We start from the raw sequence: 20,176 nt of genomic DNA, 5'->3' as shown, positions 1-20,176 counted from the left end.
CCCAGAATGTGGAGCCCAGAAGACAGCCACAGTCCACAGGAACTGTTTTCTTACCAGGTCCCTGTCACTCCAGAAAAACGAGTCTGGTGCTGCCTCAGCCCTGGCAAGGCCTGGGTGGCTCCCTCAGCCAAACCCCCGCCCCCCATTTTCTGTGAAGTCTCTCGAAGATTTGGCAGCAGTGCCCTGGTTTCTGAAACAGGTGCAAACCTGAACCCCTGCACACATTGCTACCCAAGCCCCACTTTGTTCTTTCCCTGACATATCCCCGCTCCCAGAGATTGTCCTTGCCAGGCCTCTCACGGGCAGGGGTCTCTGCCCGAACAGAGCTGGACACCCTCTTTGTCCCACTGGCACTGAGAAGCTTTCCCGACTGAGGTCGGACCCCCACCCTCCACCAGGCTCTCTGGGTGGGGAAGGGGAGTCTAGTAATGGTGTGTGGGCTGTCGCCCCCGTTGAACATGAACGTCCAGGGGCTCTACCCCAGCAGGGCACCTCGCCCCCTTTTTAAACAAATATTTTGTGATTCCTCCTTTATTATCCTGACCTGGAATTCACATAGAATATACCTATGCCTGCACACACAATTTTAAAATAATATCCTGGGGCACCTGGGTGGCTCCGTCAGTTGAGCATCTGACTTTGGCTCAGGTCCTGATCTCACACTTTCATGATTTCGAGCCCCACGTTGGACTCTGCTGTCAGTGTAGAGCCTGCTTTGGATTGCCTGTCCCTCTCTCTGCCCTTCCCCTGCTTATGCGCTCTCTCTCTCTCAAAAATAAATAAATATTTTTTTAATAAAATAATATCCTAATTGTGATATAAAGGAGAAATTTTAGGGGTGCCTGGGTGGCTCAGTCGGTTAAGTGTCCAGCTCTTGATCTTGGCCCAGATCATGATCTCATGGTTTGCAGGTTCAAGCCATACCTCAGGCTCTGTGTTGACTGGGCAGATTTTCTCTCCCTCTCCCTCTCTGTCTTCCCCTACCCTGCTTACACACATGCACGCTCTCACTCTCAAAAATAAACATTTAAAATTTTTTTTAATTTAAAGGAGAAATTTTTAAGTATTATAATGAAATGCTCCATATTAAGTATGTAAATGTTTGAGCACAACGACACACATTCCCCAAATTTGTAGAGAAGCCCTGCTTCACTCTGACACTTGTCCCCAGCCCACTCAAAAGATGGCTGCTCTCTGGGCACCTCGGTAGCTCAATGGGTTAAGCCTCCAACTTTGGCTCAGGTCATGATCTTGCAGTTCATGAGTTTGAGCCCCACATCAGGTTCTGTGCTGACAGCTCAGAGCCTGAAGCCTGCCTCAGATTCTGTGTCTCCTCCTCTCTCTGCCCCTCCAGCACTCATGCAGTCTCGCTTTCTCTCTCTCTCTCTCTCTCAAAAGTAAATGAGCATTGGGGCACCTGGATGGCTCAGTCGGTTGAGTATCCGAATTCGGTTCAGGTCACGATCTCACGGTTCATGGGTTCGAGTCCCACATCGGACTCACTGCTGTCAGCCTGTCAGCATGGAGCCCACTTCAGATTTTCTGTCTCCCTCTCTCTGCCCCTCCCCTGCTTGTGTTCTCCCAAAAATAAATAAATATTTAAAAAATCAAATCAAACGATCAACATTTTTAAAAAATTAAAAAAAAAAAAAAGATGGCCCCTCTCCCACAACCACAAAGGGCCTGGCCAGGGCCCCGCACACCTGGGAGCCAGCCTCCTCCACCCCTCCGTCACCGCAGCCTGGCTCTCTGCTCTCCGCGCCCAGACTCGCTGTGCCTCTCCCAGAAAGGAAACTGAGGAGCCCTTTCGGTTCTTCAGACCTTGGAGAGAGCGAGGTCATTAATTAGGACTCCTGGAGGGCCCTGGGGTCCTGAAATGATGGGCCGGTGCCATGGCTGCTGCTCTCTCAACCAACCACCACCTCCCCAGGCTGTGTCTCAGGGAGAGGGCAGAGGAAGGCCGTGGGAAAGGCGGGAGGAGGCGACACACCAGACACTACTTGTTAGTCCTCATCTGCCCCTCGCGGGTGGGGGCGTCGGCCCTTCAGCCCCAGACACCGTGCTTGACACCAGGTGTGCATTCTCGAGCAGAGGCACCCACACCCACACATGCGTGTGCCGCTCCCGTTACACCGTGACTCCCTGCGAACCGGACTGCTGGAGCCCCTCTGCACCCACACCACGGCCCACGGTAGGGATGCGTGTTACAATTGGTGGAATCGAGTGAATTTCACCCTCAGGACCACCTGGGAGACACAGGTCGTTACTTCATTTGTCTGATGAGGGAACTGGTGATTGAGTCATTTGCCAAAGAGAATCAGCCCAAGTTCACCCAGATAGAGGGCAGCAGAGGCCAGAGTTGAACCCAGCTGGGCATGCCACCTCCCTCTGGGTTTGTGGTTTGTGGAGAAAGCCATGGAGGTTCCTAGACAATTGCAAAGAGCATTTTGAAATGGCAGTGGTGTTGCTCCCCCTGACAGGGGCCACTTATCCGTTAAAGGACTGCCTCACCTGTTGTGATTACTCCCAGTCACCTCCACACATGTGGCTATCATAGGTCTTCCTCAGCCCTAGGCCTGAAGGGGACAGGGCAGGCCCAGAGGCATCCTGTCGAGACACTGCCTAAGCAGGGTAACTGAGGCCCAGGGCAGGAGGCAGGTGTAGACCCAGCCTGCTTTGCCCCTCCACAGCCATTGCTGCTTTCCAATTCAGTGTTTTAGAATTTGAAATGGGTTTACTGTTTTGTTTTATTTTTTAATTTTTTTTAACGTTTATTTATTTTTGAGACAGAGAGAGACAGAGCATGAACGGGGGAGGGTCAGAGAGAGGGAGACACAGAATCTGAAACAGGCTCCAGGCTCTGAGCTGTCAGCACAGAGCCCGATGCGGGGCTCAAACTCACGGACCGCGAGATCATGACCTGAGCCGAAGTCGGCCCCGCTTAACCGACTGAGCCACCCAGGTGCCCCATGGGTTTACTGTTTAAAAAAAAAAAAAAAAAAGACACAAAATGGAGCTACTTGTGCTAAGCCCCAAGTCAGCAAATTAATTCCTAACCTACTTGCAGATTCAACCACTCCCTGGGAGTGGAATTATATTTTGTTGTTGTTGTTGTTGTTGTTGTTGTTGTTGTTTCAAATTTTTGTTTAAATTCTAGTTAGTAATAGCCAAATTATGGAAAGAGACTGAATGTCCATTCATCAACTGATGAATGGATAAAGAAGATGTGGTTTATATATTCAATGGAATACTACGTGGCAATGAGAAAGAATAAAATCAGGTCATTTTCAGCAATGTGGATGGAACTGGAGGGTATTACGCTAAGTAAAGTAAGTCAGTCAGAGGAAGACAGATATGTTTTCACTCATATGTGGATCTTGAGAAACTTAACAGAAGGCCATGGGGGAAGGGTAGGGGAAAAGAAAAATAGTTACAGAGAGGGAAGCAAACCATAAGAGATTCTTAAATACTGAGAACAAACTGAGGGTTGGTGGAAGGTGGGATAGAGGGGGAAATGGGTGATGGGCATTGAGGAGGGCACTTGTTGGGATGAGCACTGGGTGTTGTATGGAAGCCAATTTGACAATAAATTATATTAATAAATAAATAAATAAATTCTAGTTAGTTAGCATACAGCGTAATATTTCAGGACTGATGGGTTTTGCCTGGAGTAGAATTTCAAACCAATCAGTCTAGAATTTCCTAATCAACACTAGTAAAGTAATTATGATAGACTTTGGCCCTTCCCCCAGAGGAAGGTAACCTTGCCTGAAATAATCCTTTGTTTTGTTTGTGACTTCCTTGTCCCTGCCCACTTCTGCCTACAAAAGCCTTCTACTTTGTAAGCTCCTCCTTGCTCCTTCTCCATGCTACAGGAGATGCTGCCCCAGTCATAATCCATTAGATCTCAAATGCACTCCATCGAATTTTGTTTTTTAGCAGAGTTGGTGGCACCAGTGGATTCTGGCGTGAACTTCCACCAGCATTTGGGGATGAGAAACACAGGTGTGGTACCCATGGGAACCCCATTTTGATCCTCTTTCTTGCCATTTCCGAGGGCCATGGGTAAGTTCTTCTTGGTCCTGAGCTCTGCCCTCTTTGCGTTGAGGACCTGATCTAACTGGCTTTCCAATACAGGGCTGGTCAGCTTGAGCTGGCAGACAGTTCCACCTGGAGCCAAGCCCCTAGCCTTTCAGACCAAACTCCCAGGTTTCTGATGGAAGACCCTCAACCCTTAGTTCTGTCCAAAGATCCGCATAGGAACTGTTCACGTCACGCACAGTTCTCCATCCATGCACAGCCCCTAGCCCACAGTTTGGAGCTGCTGGTTCAAGGTGACATAACTCCTACTGCTTCCCTCTGTCCTCCTCTCAGTGCTCAGTCTAGTAATCCTCCATCCAAATGGTCTTTCCACTCCAGAGACTATTAAACGTTTATTTATCTTTTGAAATAATACCACCAACCACTACAGGTGAGCCTCTCAGGCATCTTTCACTCCTCAGTCAAAGGCCAATCTAAGGGCCATGGTCATGTTGTCCCTTCATTTCCAAATCTAGGCCACTGGTTATTGATCTTTGGGGGTGACTCTAGATCTTATGAAGATGATATCTTCTGCACCCTCTTTAAGGATGCCTCTCAGGTCCATGGGGTTGTTTAATACTGTCAGAAATACTTGACATTTTGTAACTGAGTCCAACCTGGTTACGCTCGATGAACAACAAGCCAGTTGGGGTAGGGAAAGCCAGCAAAACCAGGAGATGGCAGACTACTGTCCCAAAGAACCATTTCCTCTGGGCATGAATTTTGAGCTTCTTTTTAAGTTAGCAAAAGGAGGGAGAAGGAAGGTGCTGGAGTCAAAGGTGACTGGCATCTGTAGACATCCAAGGAAAGTCCTGTAATTTCTTTGCACCTGTTCATTTGATCTTTGTGTGTAGGAATCCGATCATGTCACTCCTGTAGATATTAAACATTGCATAGTCATTTCTGTACTCCCTTATCTCCTTGAATGAGGCTGATTTCGGGGAAAACACTTTTTTGCAAATCTCAGCTATAAACAAAATTTCTTTGATGACTAACATGCCTATGTGCAGGGCTAAGCAGAAGTTTCCAAGCTCTCTGTGACACAGCAGCAAGGGAAATGGAAGCAACATGGAGTCAGACATGCTAAGTTTCTCCCTGTGACAGTTTGTCCCAGCTAAACACTGACAAGATATGTGAAGAAATGTGTAAGTAGCTCTGTGGTCAGAGGTTATCCAGGTTGGGGGCTGATATTCAGAGTCCGATAAGAACTTTTTTAGTTAGATCTTTTCCCCTAAGCTAAATGTACCCCCGGGGGGAATAAAGACATCCCAACACAGGTGGGTGGGTGTGTCAATCCTTTGATACCATTTAGACAGTAACACAATTCGTTGAGGAGATAAAAACAGCAGCTCTTGTGTTTCCAATCTAGTCAGGGTTACAAGACCAGAGGTGTGGCCCCAGAAACAGTTCAGAGTCCACCACCAATCCTTTTTACCAATCCCAAACCTCCCCTATTTATCTCAAAAGCCTAGTCCTTGTGCCTTTGAGATGTAAATGTCCCACGTAGTCTTCTCCATGCACGTTCATGTGTGTCCCACATAAATGTGTGGGAGATGTGTGGAATTTTACACCTCCAGGTGGTATTGACAAAATTAATTTGTAAACGAGCTCTAGTTTAATTGGCTTAAAGAAAATTAAGTGCTGAAATAAGTTAAACTCTGAGAAATATAAGAAACTTAATCCAAATGAATTTCTGGTTCACATGATCTGGGAAACTATTTGGTATTAAAGCTAGTTTAAGTTCGTTGGTTTAATTAAAACAAGCATGTCTATTTTTTAAAAATTATTCTTTAATGTGTATTTATTTTTGAGAGAGAGCAAAAGCAGGGGAGGGGTAGAGAGAGAAGAAGACACAAAATCCTAAGCAGGCTCCAGGCTCTGAGCTATTAGCTCAGAGCCTGACACGGGCCTCAAACTTACTTACAAACAGTGAGATCATGACCTGAGCCAAAGTCGGACGCTCAACCCAGTGAGCCACCCAGGCACCCCTGAAACAGGCAAGTTTCTAGAGTTATCAGCGCTAAATATAATACTTTTTTTCTACCCAGGTTTCCTAACTGGTCAAATGTCATATTTGTGTAGGTGTATGTTGTCAGTGTTCCAAAAATTGTATGCAATTCCTAAAGTCTGATATGTACTGGCATTAATGTTATCATCATAATTTCAGTTATTTAAAAATATTGTGTTTCACAGAAATGACCAAATTTCCTTTTCAACTCCATGATAATGAATTCTCATCAGATCTTTAACAATGGACATTTCTAAGTCTTTGTCATTTGCAAAGAGCTGGTATTTTACTCTGATGCTTGTGCCTGTAAAAGTGCCCCATCTTCTGGGAGACTCATGAAGCATGCTCTAGGGTACAGGTTCCTGGTAACTTGAAGATCATAAAACTGAACTGGTAAGAATTTCCAGAAGGGATAGACAACCTGGATCCAAGGAGAACAAGAGTTAATAACACGAGAACCGAAGAGCATGATTACAGTTGTTAGGACATGCCTGTAACTGGACGGAGTCCTGAATTCTTCTAGTTTCCTCTATCTGGCTCCAACTCAGCAACCTAATATTTCCAATTTTCTCCCATCCTTCCAATTTGGAATCACTAAAAACAAAGACTGCCCTTAGATCTCCTTAGAAGGAATTACATCAGGTCCTCCTCACCACCCAGATGGCTGCCAAACTTCAGGGACTTGAGTCTTGGTACACTTCATTTTTTTTTTAAGGTTTTTTTTTTTTGTTGTTTTTTTTTTAAGTAATCTCTACACACAACATGGGGCTGGAACTCACAACCTCGAGATCAAGACTTGCACACCACCAACTGAGCCAGCCAGGTGCCCCTCACCTGGGGTACACTTCTTACAGCTGAAGGAGGCCCCACCAGACACCTGGTCCTATACAGAGCTGTATCTTTCCAGGTTGTTGCTAAGGGCAGGTAACCTTTCAGACTGCTGGATTTGTCATCAAAAACTCTGATCTGTCCATGATGCTAGAGACCCCCTGGTCTGTTTCCCTATGTCTGGTTAACAGCCCTAAACTTGGGGAGCATTGTGTCCAAGCTCTACGCAAAATAAGGACACAAGGGGAGCTCCTGGGTGGCTCAGTAGGTTGAGCGTCGGACTTCTGCTCAGATCATGATTTCATGGCTGGTGGGTTTGAGCCTCATGTCAGGGTCTGTGCTGACAGCTCAGAGCCTGGAGTCTGCTTTGAATTCTGGATCTCCGGCTCTCTCTACCCCTCCCCCGCTCTTGCTCTGTCTCTCTCTCTCTCTCTCTCTCTCTCTCTCTCAAAAATAAATAAATATTAAAAAAAAAAAAAAAAGACACAAGGAAGGGTAACCAAAACTGCCTGTGTTGTCTACCAACCCTTAAAATTACACACGTCTCCATGGCAGTTACCTTTCCAGTCCTGACCCAGAAAATCAAATGGAATTACCAGGAGGCATTCATGATTCAGCTTTCGCTTCCTTTGGCAGGGGCCCTGCTTCCCTACTTAGGAGTAAATGTAAATGAGGAACATCTCAAATGTAAATCAGGAACATCTCCTTTTTTGTTTGTTTGTTTATTTATTCCCATGAGATCATGACCTGAGCCAAAGTCAGGCACCCAACCGACTGAGCCACCCAGGAGCCCCAGGAACCTCTCCTTCATTCTTGAAAATACTGCAGAATCTGCTGGCCAACAGAAATGCTTAGACTGTCTGGCCAAAGTTGTTCTTGATTACATGATAGCCCTTGATTATCTTTTAGTTGAGCAAGGAGGTGTCCACGCTGGGGCTGACACCACCTGTGGCACGTGGATTAACACTTTTGGGGAAGTTGAAACTCAATTACATAGGATCACTTAGCAAACCGCTCAGTTTAAAAAGGTGACTCCTGGAAGGAGCCTGGGTGGCTCCGTTGGTCAAGCATCCTACCCTTGATTTCAGCTCAGGTCATGATCTCAGCCCCACATTGGGCTCTGGCAGCACGGAGCCTGCTTGGGATTCTCTGCCTCCCCCTCTCCCTGCCCCCTCCCCCACGTGCGTGTGCTCCTGTGTGTGTGTGTGTGTGTGTGTGTGTGTACACGCGCATGCTCTCTCTCTCTCTCCCACCCTCACAAAATAAAGAAATAAGCATTAAAAACAAAAAAAGTGACCCTTCAAGGGGGGTTGACTTACGTTACTTCGATTGCTTTGAGTCTCGGCTCCTAAGTACACTCTAGACGTTGGGACTTATCTATTTATAATAGTCATAGTTATCTCCCTGGCGCATTGTATTCTTGCCAAAGCTTTAAATGTACGTTTACAGCTGCTAACCACCAAGGCAATGACCTCCCTAAAACTGGAATGTCAAGAAAGGACTAAACAAAATAACCGACTAAAAAATTGTGAGCCTGAATTGTGGCCTATGAATACTACAAAGATTCAGCAAAAACAAACAAACCCTGCCTGACCTGCGAATGTCTCCCAGAGGGTCAGGAAAAGCTGTAAGAATTGGCAGAGCAGTAGCTAAGAGTAGCTGGCTCTGATGCCGTAAGTGTGGATCGCATCTCCCTCAGGCTGAGATTCTGATCAAAATGGGGGAGTTATTAAAAAAAAAAAATGGCCCCAAATGGAGTAATTTGTACTAAGCTTCACGTCAGCAAACCAAAACTTAGTACCTAACCTGATTGCTCAACTCAGCCTTTTCTGGGAGTGGAATTTTAAAGCAGCCTGGAATTTCCTGACCAGCACTGGTGAGGTCACCTTCATGATAGACCCCTGGCCTTCCGGTTCCCGCAAAGGAAAGTACCTTTCCTGAAATAATCCTTTCTTTTGTTTGGGACTTCCTTGTCCCTGCCCCCTTCTGCCTGCAAAAGCCTTCCACTTTGTACAGCTCTTCTGAGCTCCTTTCTACTTGCTAGATAGGACGCTGTCTGATTCCTGACTCCTTGAATAAAGCCAATTAGATCTCCAAATTTACTTAGTTGAACTTTGTTTGTTAACAATTGTCTCAATTGCCCTCACCCATACCAGCTTGGCACAGGTACGATTTTTTTTTTTTTTTTTGCAGGGAATACTATTCTTTCAAAACATGCTGTCCATGGTCACCTCTTCCTTGGAGCCTTCCTTGATCTGCAGCCTCAGCAGGCAATTCTTTGTCCAGATCACAAGACAGATGCACACATGGCCCCTGCTAACCTGTGACATCCTCAGAGCCAAGGACAGAGACAGGATCACCTTCCTTCCCCGAGCATCTAGCACAGCACCGGCACACAGGCCTCAGTACGTGGAATGAATGAGTAGACACGGAGTCAGACATGGAATGAATGGTGAATGAATCACAGGCCAGTGATGGCAGCAGCTCTTCTCTGTCCTGACTGGGTGACTGGCTGCAGCTGTGCTTCTGTTTTGCACAGGAGCACAGAGCAGATGCTTTCCGGAGGCCTCACCTAAGTCACCAGAACAGGACAGCAGACTGGGTGCCTGGGTGCCGTTGCTAATTGTGGGGAGAGATAGTAGAAGGCCCTGTGTTTGGAGGGCTTGGGACTTTATCTCCTCACTAATCCTCCCACTCCGCCCTCTGAGGGAGGCCCCGCTAACGGCTTCACGTTTCCCAGGAGGAGCTGTGGCTCAAAACAGGAAACAATCCCTCTCCGTGCCTTTCTCCGGAGAGCTTTAGTCCTGCCCTAAGTAACCATTCACTTCAGCTATTCCTCAACAACCCCCCCTACCCGGGACAAAATCCACTTAATCTCTCCACACTTAAACAAACACATTCATCTTCAATATCCACGGGAACAGTCTAGCCACCTCCACCAGCCTGGCTTACTCAGGAGCTAGCGGAGAGAAGGACGAAACTGAAGTTCTCCCCACTCAGTCCTGCAGACCACGCAAGGCAGGGCCCAGCTGCCCTAAACGTGCCCTGAGTGTCAACAGTGCTGCCCTAGCCAGGCCTGGCACGGCGCCCCTGGGAAGGAGCTGACGGAGACTGTTGAGGCAGCTCCCTGCTCCCCACCCAGGGAGGCGCCCAGGCTGCACTGTTCACACTACAATGACGAGGCACCTTTCCTTTGTGCACAAGGAACGCGGTCCTGGTGGCGCTTGGCTGGGCTCCACACTGGTGCTCGCCTTCCATCAGTGCCAGGTCTCTACAGCCCCAGGCCTTCCGGGGCGACTCCAAGGGTCAACCCCCCGGGTTAGCCCTGGTCTGCAGGAGCAGCCAGAAAAAAAAAGCCTTCTTCCAGAAGCACAGTGCTGGCTAGAGCGAGAGCACAAGTATTCCTGTTATAGTGTGAACCCAGGAGCAATGCAAGCATCCACCCAAAGGGGACAACAGCTGACTTCCTCCGAGCCGGCGACAATCCTGGGGGAGAAAAGCATGCAGACTCTGTGGGGAAAGACTTAAGATGCACAGTGACAAAAGCAAAAGCAACACGTGTAAAGGGTTTGAGACCTTTTTAAATTTTAATTTTAATTTTTAAAAAATGTTTTAATGTTTATTATTTTTGAGAGACAGCATGAGTGGGGGAGAGGCAGAGAAAGAGGGAGACACAGAATCTGAAGCAGGTTCCAGGCTCTGAGCTGTCAGGACTGAGCCTGACGCAGGGCTCAAACTCATGAACCATGAGATCACGACCCGAGCCGAAGTTGTATGCTCAACCAACTGAGCCACCCAAGCGCCTCTTCATTTTAATTTTAATTTTTTTATTTTTATTTTTTCCATGCAGGCTCCATGCCTAGTGCAGATCCTAATGCGGGGCTTGAACTCATAATACTGAGATCAAGACCTGAGCTGAGATCAAGAGTCGGATGCTTAACTGACTGAGCCACCCAGACACCCTCTTATTTAATTAAAAAAGAAATTGTTTTTATTCAGTAATTTCTGTGCCCAACATGGGGCCTGACGTCATGACCCCAAAATCAATGGTCAAATGTTCTACTGACTGAGACTGCCAGACGCCCTGCAACCTGGGTAGAAAAAGGGGGTGGGGGGGGGAGACTGGAAGGAAATACACAAAATGTTGACCGTGATGATCTCTGGATGGTGTGATTTGGGGGGATTAAGGGATCCTTCTGTGTGTGTATCAGTCGAGGTTCAGAGAAACAGAACTCAAAGGAGGTCTATATTAAGAGCTTTGTTGAAAGGGATTGACTTATCCATCGTGGGCACTGGCCAGGCAAATCGTGGACATGCAGGGCAGGCCTAAGGAAGGGCAGCTGGGCTTTTAGGCACTGCTGCTTCAAGTACAGTAACTTTTTTTTAATAAGATTTTCTCTTTTTTTCTTTTTTTAAGGTTTATTTATTATTTTGAGAGAGACAAAGACAGGGCACATGGGGGAGGGGCAGAGAGAGAGGGAGAGAGAATCCTAAGCAGGCTCTGCTCTGTCAGTGCAGAGCCCGATGGGGAGCTCGAACTCACGAAACCGTTAGGTCATGACCTGAGCTGAAATCAAGAGTTGGACGCTCAACCAATTGAGTACCCAGGTTCCCCTTAAGATTTTGTTTTTGAGTAATCTCTACACCCAGCATGGTGCTTGAACTCACAAACCCGAAATCAAGAGTCTCATGCTCTACCAACTAAGCCAGCCAGGTGCCCCACTTTTTTTCTTTAGCCTTTCAACTGAATGAATCAGATCGACCCAGATTACATCTAGAACAGTCTCCTTTACTGAAAGTCAATTGATCACAGACTTCAATCACACCTAAAAATACTTTTCTAGCAATATCTAGTTATTGTTTGAACAACTGGGAGACTATAGCCTAGCCAAAATGACACCTAAAAATGGACCATCACAGTATTTTTATTAAATTTCCTAATTTTCTACAAGGAACATGTGTTACTTATATAATGTGGGTTTTTTTAAAGCAATGAATGACTACCATGAGATACCATTTTGCATCTACAAGATGGTTAAAATAAAAAAGACCTGGGGTGGGGCACCTGGGTGGCTCAGTCGGTTGGGTATCCAACTTCCCGCTCAGGTCATGATCTCACAGTTCATAGGTTTGAGCCCTGTTTCAGGCTCTGTGTTGACAGCTCAGAGCCTGGAGCCTGCAGCCTGCAGCCTGCTTCAGATTCTGTGTCTCCCCCTCTCTCTGCCCCTCCCCTGCTAGAACTCTCTCAAAAATAAGTAAACATTAAAAACAATTTTTTTTAATAAAATAAAAAAGACCTATGATAACAAACGTTGACAAGGATATGAGGAAATTGGAACCTTCATCCACTGCTGGTAAAATTGTAAAAATTATGTAACCATTTTGGAAAACCTTTGGTGGTTCTTCAAACAGTTGTTTAAAAAAAGACACAATATGGGGCACCTGGGTGTCTCGGTTGAGCGTCCGACTTCAGCTCAGGTCATGATCTCGCAGTCTGTGAGTTCGAGCCCCACGTCAGGCTCTGTGCTGATAGCTCAGTGCCTGGAACCTGCTTCAGATTCTGTGTCTCCCTCTGTCTCTGCCTCTCCCCCCGCTCATGCTCTCTCTCTCTCTCTGTCAAAAATAAATAAACATTTAAAAAAATAATAATAAAATAAAATTTAAAAAGACACAATAGGGGTGCCTGGATGGCTCAGTGAGTTGAACATCCAACTTCAGCTCAGGTCATGATCTCATGGGAGTTTGTGAGTTCAAGCCCCACATTGGGCTCGTTGCTGTCAGCACAGAGCCAACTTTGGATTCTCTGCACCGCCCCTCTCTGTCCCTCCCCCACTCATGCTCTCTCTCTCAAAACTTAATAAACACTTATTAAAAAAAAAAAAAGATAAAAAAGACACAATAGACCCAAAAAGGAGTCATTTGTGCTAACGCCCACATAAGCAAACCTAACTTAATTGCAGATTCAGCATCTCTCAGGAGTGGAATTTTATTTATTTATTTACTTTTTAATGTTTATTTATTTTTGAGACAGAGAGAGACAGATCATGAACAGGGGAGGGTCAGAGAGAGAGGGAGACACAGAATCTGAAACAGGCTCCAGGCTCTGAGCTGTCAGCACAGAGCCCGACACGGATCTTGAACTCACGGACCGCGAGGTCATGACCTGAGCTGAAGTCGGATGCCTAACCGACTGAACCACCCAGGCGCCCCATCAGGAGTGGAATTTTAAACCAGATCAGTCTGGAAACTCCTGACAAGCATTAGTGAGGTGATGTGTGTAAAAGACCCCTTCACTCTCTTCCACCAAGAAGGATGACCTTGCCTAAAATAAGCCTTTGTTTTGTTTATGACTTCCTGTCTCTTCCCCCTTCTGCCTGTAAAAGCCTTTTCTGTTCCTTTCTGCTTGCTAGGTGGGATGCTGCCCAATTTGTGATTTGTCAAATAAAGCCAATTAGTTCTTCAAGTTTACTTGTGTAACACAAGTAAGCACAGAATTGCTGTATAATCCACACCTAGATGTATGCCCAAGAGAATTGAAAACCTATGTCCAAGGGTGCCTGGGTGGCTCAGTAGGTTAAGCATCTGACTCTTGGTTTCAGCCCAAGTCATGATCTCACAGGTTTGTGAGTTCAAGTCCAGCACTGGGCTCTGCCCTGGCAGCGTGGAGCCTGCTTGGGATTCTCTGTCTCCCTCCCTCTCTCTCTGCCCCTCCCCTCTCTCTTTCTCTGTCTCCAAAAAATAAATAAGTAAACTTAAAAAAAGAAAATATCTATCCACACAGTTTTACATCACCATTTAAAGCAGCATTATTCATAACAGCAAAAAAATGGAAGCAACCCAAATGTCCATCAACCCATAAATGCATGAACAAAATGTGGTCTGTCCATACAATGGAAAATGATTCCTCAATTTAAAAAAAAGGAATAATGCACTGATTTGTGCTACATACAACATGGATGAGCCCTGAACATATGAAGTGAAAGGAGTCCGTCCCCCAAAACATGTATTGTAAGATTCCATTTATCTGACACATCTAGAATAGGCAAATTCATGGATACAGAAAGTAGCTTTGAGGTAGCCCTGGCCTGGCAGGGAGGGGTAAATAAGGAGCAACCAGTAATAGGTGTGAGTTTCTTTTTGGGGTGATGAAAATGTCCTAAAATTGGATCATGGTAACGATTGTACAATTCTAGAATTCTATGATTGCACGATTCCAAAAATCACAGAATTGTACACTTTAAAAGGGTAGATTTTGTGATGTGTTAATTATATCTCAGTGAAGCCATAGTTTTTAAAAAGAAGCATTACATGAGAAAGGAAGGAGCCACGTGTGTCTGGGTCCCAGGAAGTCAAGGAGCTGGTGCGTCATCTCCTGTCTCCAGGTTCCCTTTCTCATCCGCGCCTCCTCCCCATATGCCTAGGGCCCCAGGGTCTGCAGATGTCCAGGAGAAAGCCATGTACAAAATTCTATTCAATCAAAGAGGATTCTCTCTTCTCATTAATCTTCCCTTGGCGTGCTGGCCACTGGGGTCCAACCCCTCTTACTGCCAGCATAACACCGCCAAGAATAGCTCCCAAGCCTGTGAAAAAGACAGCAGCCTTGCAGCCCTGCTAAACTCACTTGAACTGGCTTCCTGCAGGCAGAGAGTAGCCCAGCAAGGCTCTGAGCCAGCACTCTGGGCCTGGCACAAAGGGGAAACTCAGCCTCTGTGTTGCAAACATGAACCCATTTCCTAGATATGAAGAAATTGAGGTCCCGTTCAGAAGGGCAGGGATCCACCCAAGGCCATGCAGGTTTCAGATTCCCTCTTCCACTTTCTACCCTGAGTGCATGCTGGGACATCTCCAGTGAGAGACAAAGGTGACTGAGTCACAGAACCACTTTCTAGAGAGTTCTTTGCCAAATATGTATCAAGAGCTCTAGAAGGGTTGCCACCCTCTGACCCAGTACTTTCCTATTTAGAACTCTGGGTTCTGGAGATAACCTGCCAGGAGGACAAAGGTTATAGGCACCAAAATGTTCACTGCAGGGTAATATAGAATGGTGAAAAATGGACACACTCCAAATATCCATCACTAAGGGGTGGCTAGTAAATGAGGACATCACTCTATGACAGGACGATAGACAGCTAGTAAAAATGAAGTCTCGGAAAAATTTTAGAATGCTGATAAGAAAATGTAGGAGAAAAATGGCAAATTGTATACGATCCTGACAATGTGTTAAAAATAATAATTTTTAAAAAGAACCCGTAATAGCAAGCACATATTGAGCAATGACTCTAGTTTTCAGCCGCACCTGATACCTGGGGTCCAGATGTGTCCTGCTCCCCCTCTCCAGCCCTTCTCCAAGACCTTGACCTTTGACCCTGCTTTATTTTCTTTATAACAATCCTAATGAATCAATATTCGTCAAATGAACAAACGACTTTTAACCTTCTTTGGATGGAATTATGCATGATTTTATTCTACTTTAAAATTTTTCTGTACCTTCTAGGTGTTTTTTTAAACTAATTAATCAATTATTTTATGTATTTATTTTAAGTAGACTCCATGCCCAAGATGGGGCTTGAACTCACAACTTTAAGACTGAGAGTAACATACTGTACCAACTGAGCCAACCATATGCCCCTATACCTTCTAGGTTTTTGCCCAAAGCATGTTTTACTTTTATTTTTATTTATTTAAAAAAAATGTTTAGTGTTTATTTATTTTTGAGAGAGAAAGAGACAGACAGAGCATGAGCAGGGGAGGGGCAGAGAGAGAGGGAGACACAGAATCTGAAGCAGGCTCCAGGCTTTGAGCTGTCAGCACAGAGCCTGACGTGGGGCTTGAACTCATGAACCGCAAGATCATGACCTGAGTGGAAGTCAGACTCTTAACCGACTGAGTCACCCAGGCACCCAAAAACCTGTTTTTAAAAATAAAAACAAAAGCAAAAACAAAAGTCAACTAAAAAAACCCAAAAAACAAAAAACAGAGTTTTCATGAGTTGAAGCTTATGTGATCTCACCTTCCTGGGGGCAACATTATCAAAAAAGGCATTTTCCCAAACATGCCTCCAGAATGAAATTTGGGGCATTGAGAGGAAAGATGGGTTTATGAAAACGTAATCAATGTACAAGCCTATAGAGAATGCCCGCGGTGGGCCCTCTACTCAACCTCGGTGGCCATGAGGCTAGACATACACTCACATAGGAATTATTCCAGTTCCCTGCAGGCCGCAGCCCTGGATAGGAGTCCAGGAAAGTGTCTGGAGGCCCCGGACTCGGATGCTGGCTCCGATGCAAGCCCAATGCCAGTGCCCAGCCCAGGCGTGCCGCAGGAGCATACACATGGGCCTAGAGCTGCCAAAGCGATGCCCAGCACTGTCACTCAGGAATGCAGCTGCTTGGGACTGTTCATGCCTCATCAGTGCCTACTCAGTGGATGTGCAGGAGCACATCAGGGCAGCTCTGCCCCAAGCTTCACGTGGATAGCAAAGCAAGGACGGGAGGACGAGCACCCACCGCCTGGGGGTGTGCTCCCAACCCCAAAACAGCCAGGGCCGCAGCCTGGCTTATGAAACACAGGGGCAGCTTTACATAATCATGGAAAATCAGGAGAAAAAGTGTCTTCATAAAAAGGCATCTCCTGACCTCAACAACATTTTTTCAAGACAGAATTTTGTTTTGCTTTTTTTGGACTAGGAAAGTCATCCGTGTTCACTGGCACTAAATTCCAACAAAAGAGAAATCTGAGAGTCCACCTGCCTATCTCTGCCGGCTCTCCTCGTCCACACAAACTTACAAACACGCACATACAGGGGCAGCATGCACACACATGCTTTTAGCTTTTTTTTTTTTTTTTTTTTTTTTTTTTTTTTGAGAGAAAGAGTGCAAGCAGGGGAGGGGCAGAGGGGGAACAGAGGATCCAAACGGGCTCTGAGACAGCATGACCTGAGCCGAAGTCAGATGTTCAACCTACTGAGCTACCCAGGCACCCCGTTTTGTGTTGTTTTTTTTTTTTATCTTTGACAGAAGTAGAATCACACTCAACCTGCTGTTATACATCTTGCTTTCACCCTGTTACCAACATATCACGACATCTTCCCACCAGATGCTGAAATTTCAATGTCTAACCGGCTGTAGCATATTCAGCCCTAGAGGGCACCCAGCAAAGCATTGACCCCAGGTCTGTTCAGCTCCAGAACCCAAGTCCTAATAGTCTTCTCGATGTTTTTCTCTGCAGAGCTCTTAGAACCCCCAAACAGAATTGCCTGAGAATCTTCTTAGAAGCGCAGGCCCCACCTCAGAGACTCTTGATTCAGAAGGTTAGATGTGGTGCCCAGGGAGCCGCATGCTGAGTAACTGCTTCAGGCAATTCTAATGATGTAGCCACTGAAAGGACTGCCAAGTCTGGTCGTAGGGGCCATTAAGGAGCTGCATTTCCCCCACAGGCCCTCCTGATTGTGGTCCCCAAGTCAATAAACTCTGAGTAAATGAGTAAACCCATTTCTGAGGTTTGGTCTTCATGCTGATCTGGTAAAATGACCACTCAGGCCTCTGCCAGTCCCTGTCCTCTGCTGCCCAGACCTGTTTGCAGCCGGGGTTTCCCTCAGGATCATCTCCCAGGTACGGAGCTTGCTGTCTAAGGGCATGAGCATTGTGGGAGCCTTTGTGCTGGAAGGGCTGGCTGGATGCCATGGGCCAAGCAGCAGAAGAAGCTGGGCCTTGGCTCTGCCCTGTGCCTTAGTTAAAGCACACAGGCTTTACAGGGGGCTACGAAGGTGCTGTGGTGATGCCGCCTGCACTCTCCAGGGCAGGCAAGAGAGGGAAATGGCATGAGTGAGTGTACGTGTGTGTGTGAATGTGTGTGTGTGTGACCATGTGGCAGTCCCATGGTTCCAGCCATCTCTGCTCCCGCTCGCCCGGCCCGGCTCCCCGCAGTACCCAGCAGAAGTGGGAAAAGCATGCCTCCCACTCCCAGTCTCCCATACCAGTCGCCTCTGCTCAGCATTGCTGATGGGTCCTGGCATTTCCTTCTGAAATGTAGCTCAGAATTCTGTGGTCAACATTCAGCTCCAGGCAGCCATTACAATCCATCAGCACTGTCGTGGTGACCAAAAGCTACCCCCAATAACAGTGCTAGGCTGTATGTTACCCCTCAGCACCCCAGTTTCCCTCTCAAGCCCCTTCCAGTGATCCTGGAGGTCCCTGGGGAGCCAGCTGTGGAAACTTACATGGGGACTTGCATTGCCCAGGTTGCCCTAAGTGTGCCCTTCTCCCCAAGTGCTGTGTGGGTCCTGGGGATGGCTCAGCCTCCTGTGCATGACTCTGCTTTCAGGTCGCTGTGGCCTTTTGCTGACACCTGATGCTGGCAGCAGGACAGCTGTGCCACCTCCTATCCTCCAGCAGTGTCCCTTTGTGTCCCAACTCCTAAAAAGCCAGATTCCCTGCCCTGATGTCTCCCAGGGACACTCTGTCCCTGGGTGCAGCTCTAGCAGTTGCTGGCTGTGTGACCTTGGACAAATCATGCAACATTATACTTTCATTCCCAAGGCATTTACTGAGCACCTACTGTATATGAGACACAGTCGTAGTCCCTGGGATAAAGCTCTCCAGGAGGTGGCAGGGGACACCACAGATGGGAAGGAGGGCTGCTCTGGATCCAGGCCACGCAAAGGGTTCAGGAATGGCATTACTGACTTGGGGAATAACACATGCAAAAACCTCTAGGTGGAGTGGGCTTAGTGTTTTTTAAGGAAAGCAAAAAGGGTAGTGTGGCTGGAATGGTGTGGGTGTGGGGCACCATCAGAGGACAAGGGAGAGAGGTGGGAGTAGCAGAGCATGCACACCACAAGGAAATGTGTTCTACGGGTGGAGGGAGAGCAAGGGGAGCTTAGCTGGGAGGCAGCAGAAGTTCTCTCTAGCAGCCCCAGGGAGCATAACCAGGAGGCTGAAAGAGGATGGGGGTGATGGGAAGGGAGTAGAGGAGCAAAATGGCAGCTTGACACCAGGCATAAAGCCGTGACCAGCAGGACCCAAGGTCTCCCTCCCGATTGCCATGTGATTTATGAGGTGCATGTGGCTGAATAATGACTCAGGACCTGGGGACAGGAGTACCCACTTGGACAAACACCTCCAGTCAACTCAGGATTCTGGTCCCGAAGTGGACCCTGGGGAAAGAAAGCCAGGAGCCCCTGAAATACGATTGAAGCCAGGATGAAACAGATCTCATTCACCTGGACCCAGGATGAGAAGCTGCCCCCAGGGGACCCTAGAGCCCCATGGTGGGGAGGGGGGCTCCATCACTACTGGGTCTCCAGAGCCTGGTTGAGTCTCCTGCCATCATCAGAGACCAGGGTGGGTGCAGAGTGGCAAGGATTAGTCCCACCGGGCAGATGGGGAAATTGAGGTTTGGAATAGGAAACCACTGCTCTAAAGGAAATAGAGTTGGAAGACACAGAGCTCTCAAATGGTTTCAAAGCCATGTCCTCTTTTTAAAAAAATTGTTAATGTTTATTGATATATTTTGAAACATAGTGCAAGTGGGGGGAGGGGCAGAGAAAGACAGAGACAGAGACAGAGAATCCAAAGCAGGTTCTAGGCTCTAAGCTGTCAGCACAGAGCCTGACCCGGGGCTCCAACTCATGAACCTCGAGACAATGACCTGAGCCAAAGTCAGATGCTTAACTGACTCAGCCACCCAGGCACCCCAAAAGTCATGTCCTCTTTATTCAGACCCTGCCAGGCCTCTGACCATGATATACCCTGGTGATACCTCCCTTTGATCTTGCAGCCCTTAGGCCCTAATAATTTGTGAAAGGCCTGCCACTTGTAATTTCTCAGTTAACGTCAGCTGGTATTATCATTACTACTACTGCTAATTCTCATTTTCATAATCCCCATCTTATAGGCCCCCAAAGCCCTGGGGCTTACTCTCTTGGGACTGGGGCTTGTAGATGGAGCCATTCTGCTAGGGAAGACCTCTGCACCCACAAGCCATGTGACCTTGGCTGGTCTCAATTTGCTCATCTGTAAAATGGGTTACCAATGAAACCTCCCCTCTCAATTCCACCAGAGCTGTGCGGAGGAAGGAGACAGAACATTCTGCAGTGAAGATGTGAGTCAGGCAAATTGAGCTAAGCCTAGAACCTGGAGTTATTATTACTTGTCTGTATAGTTAATTCTGGCAGGGCAGTTCTGTTTCAGGAGCCTGGCAGCCCCAAGCTGCCCAGCAAATGTCTGGGTCCGAACAGGGGGAGGGGGAGGTTAGGCAGGT

At 47.1% G+C, this 20,176-nt stretch overlaps 1 long non-coding RNA gene across 1 annotated transcript; it reads left to right on the top strand.

The window, feature by feature from the left end:
* The first annotated feature begins 3,634 nt into the window (after positions 1-3,634).
* LOC109247928 (uncharacterized) lies at positions 3,635-17,374 on the top strand. Its single transcript, XR_002071893.2, has 3 exons — positions 3,635-4,005; positions 9,110-9,321; positions 17,144-17,374. It is a non-coding gene; the product is annotated as an uncharacterized LOC109247928 (long non-coding RNA).
* Positions 17,375-20,176: the final 2,802 nt, after the last annotated feature.

Source organism: Panthera pardus, unplaced genomic scaffold (genome assembly GCF_024362965.1).
Source record: "Panthera pardus isolate Hobbes unplaced genomic scaffold, ASM2436296v1 HiC_scaffold_8, whole genome shotgun sequence".
NCBI lineage: Eukaryota > Metazoa > Chordata > Mammalia > Carnivora > Felidae > Panthera > Panthera pardus.
This window is presented reverse-complemented; position numbering and strand designations above follow the sequence as displayed.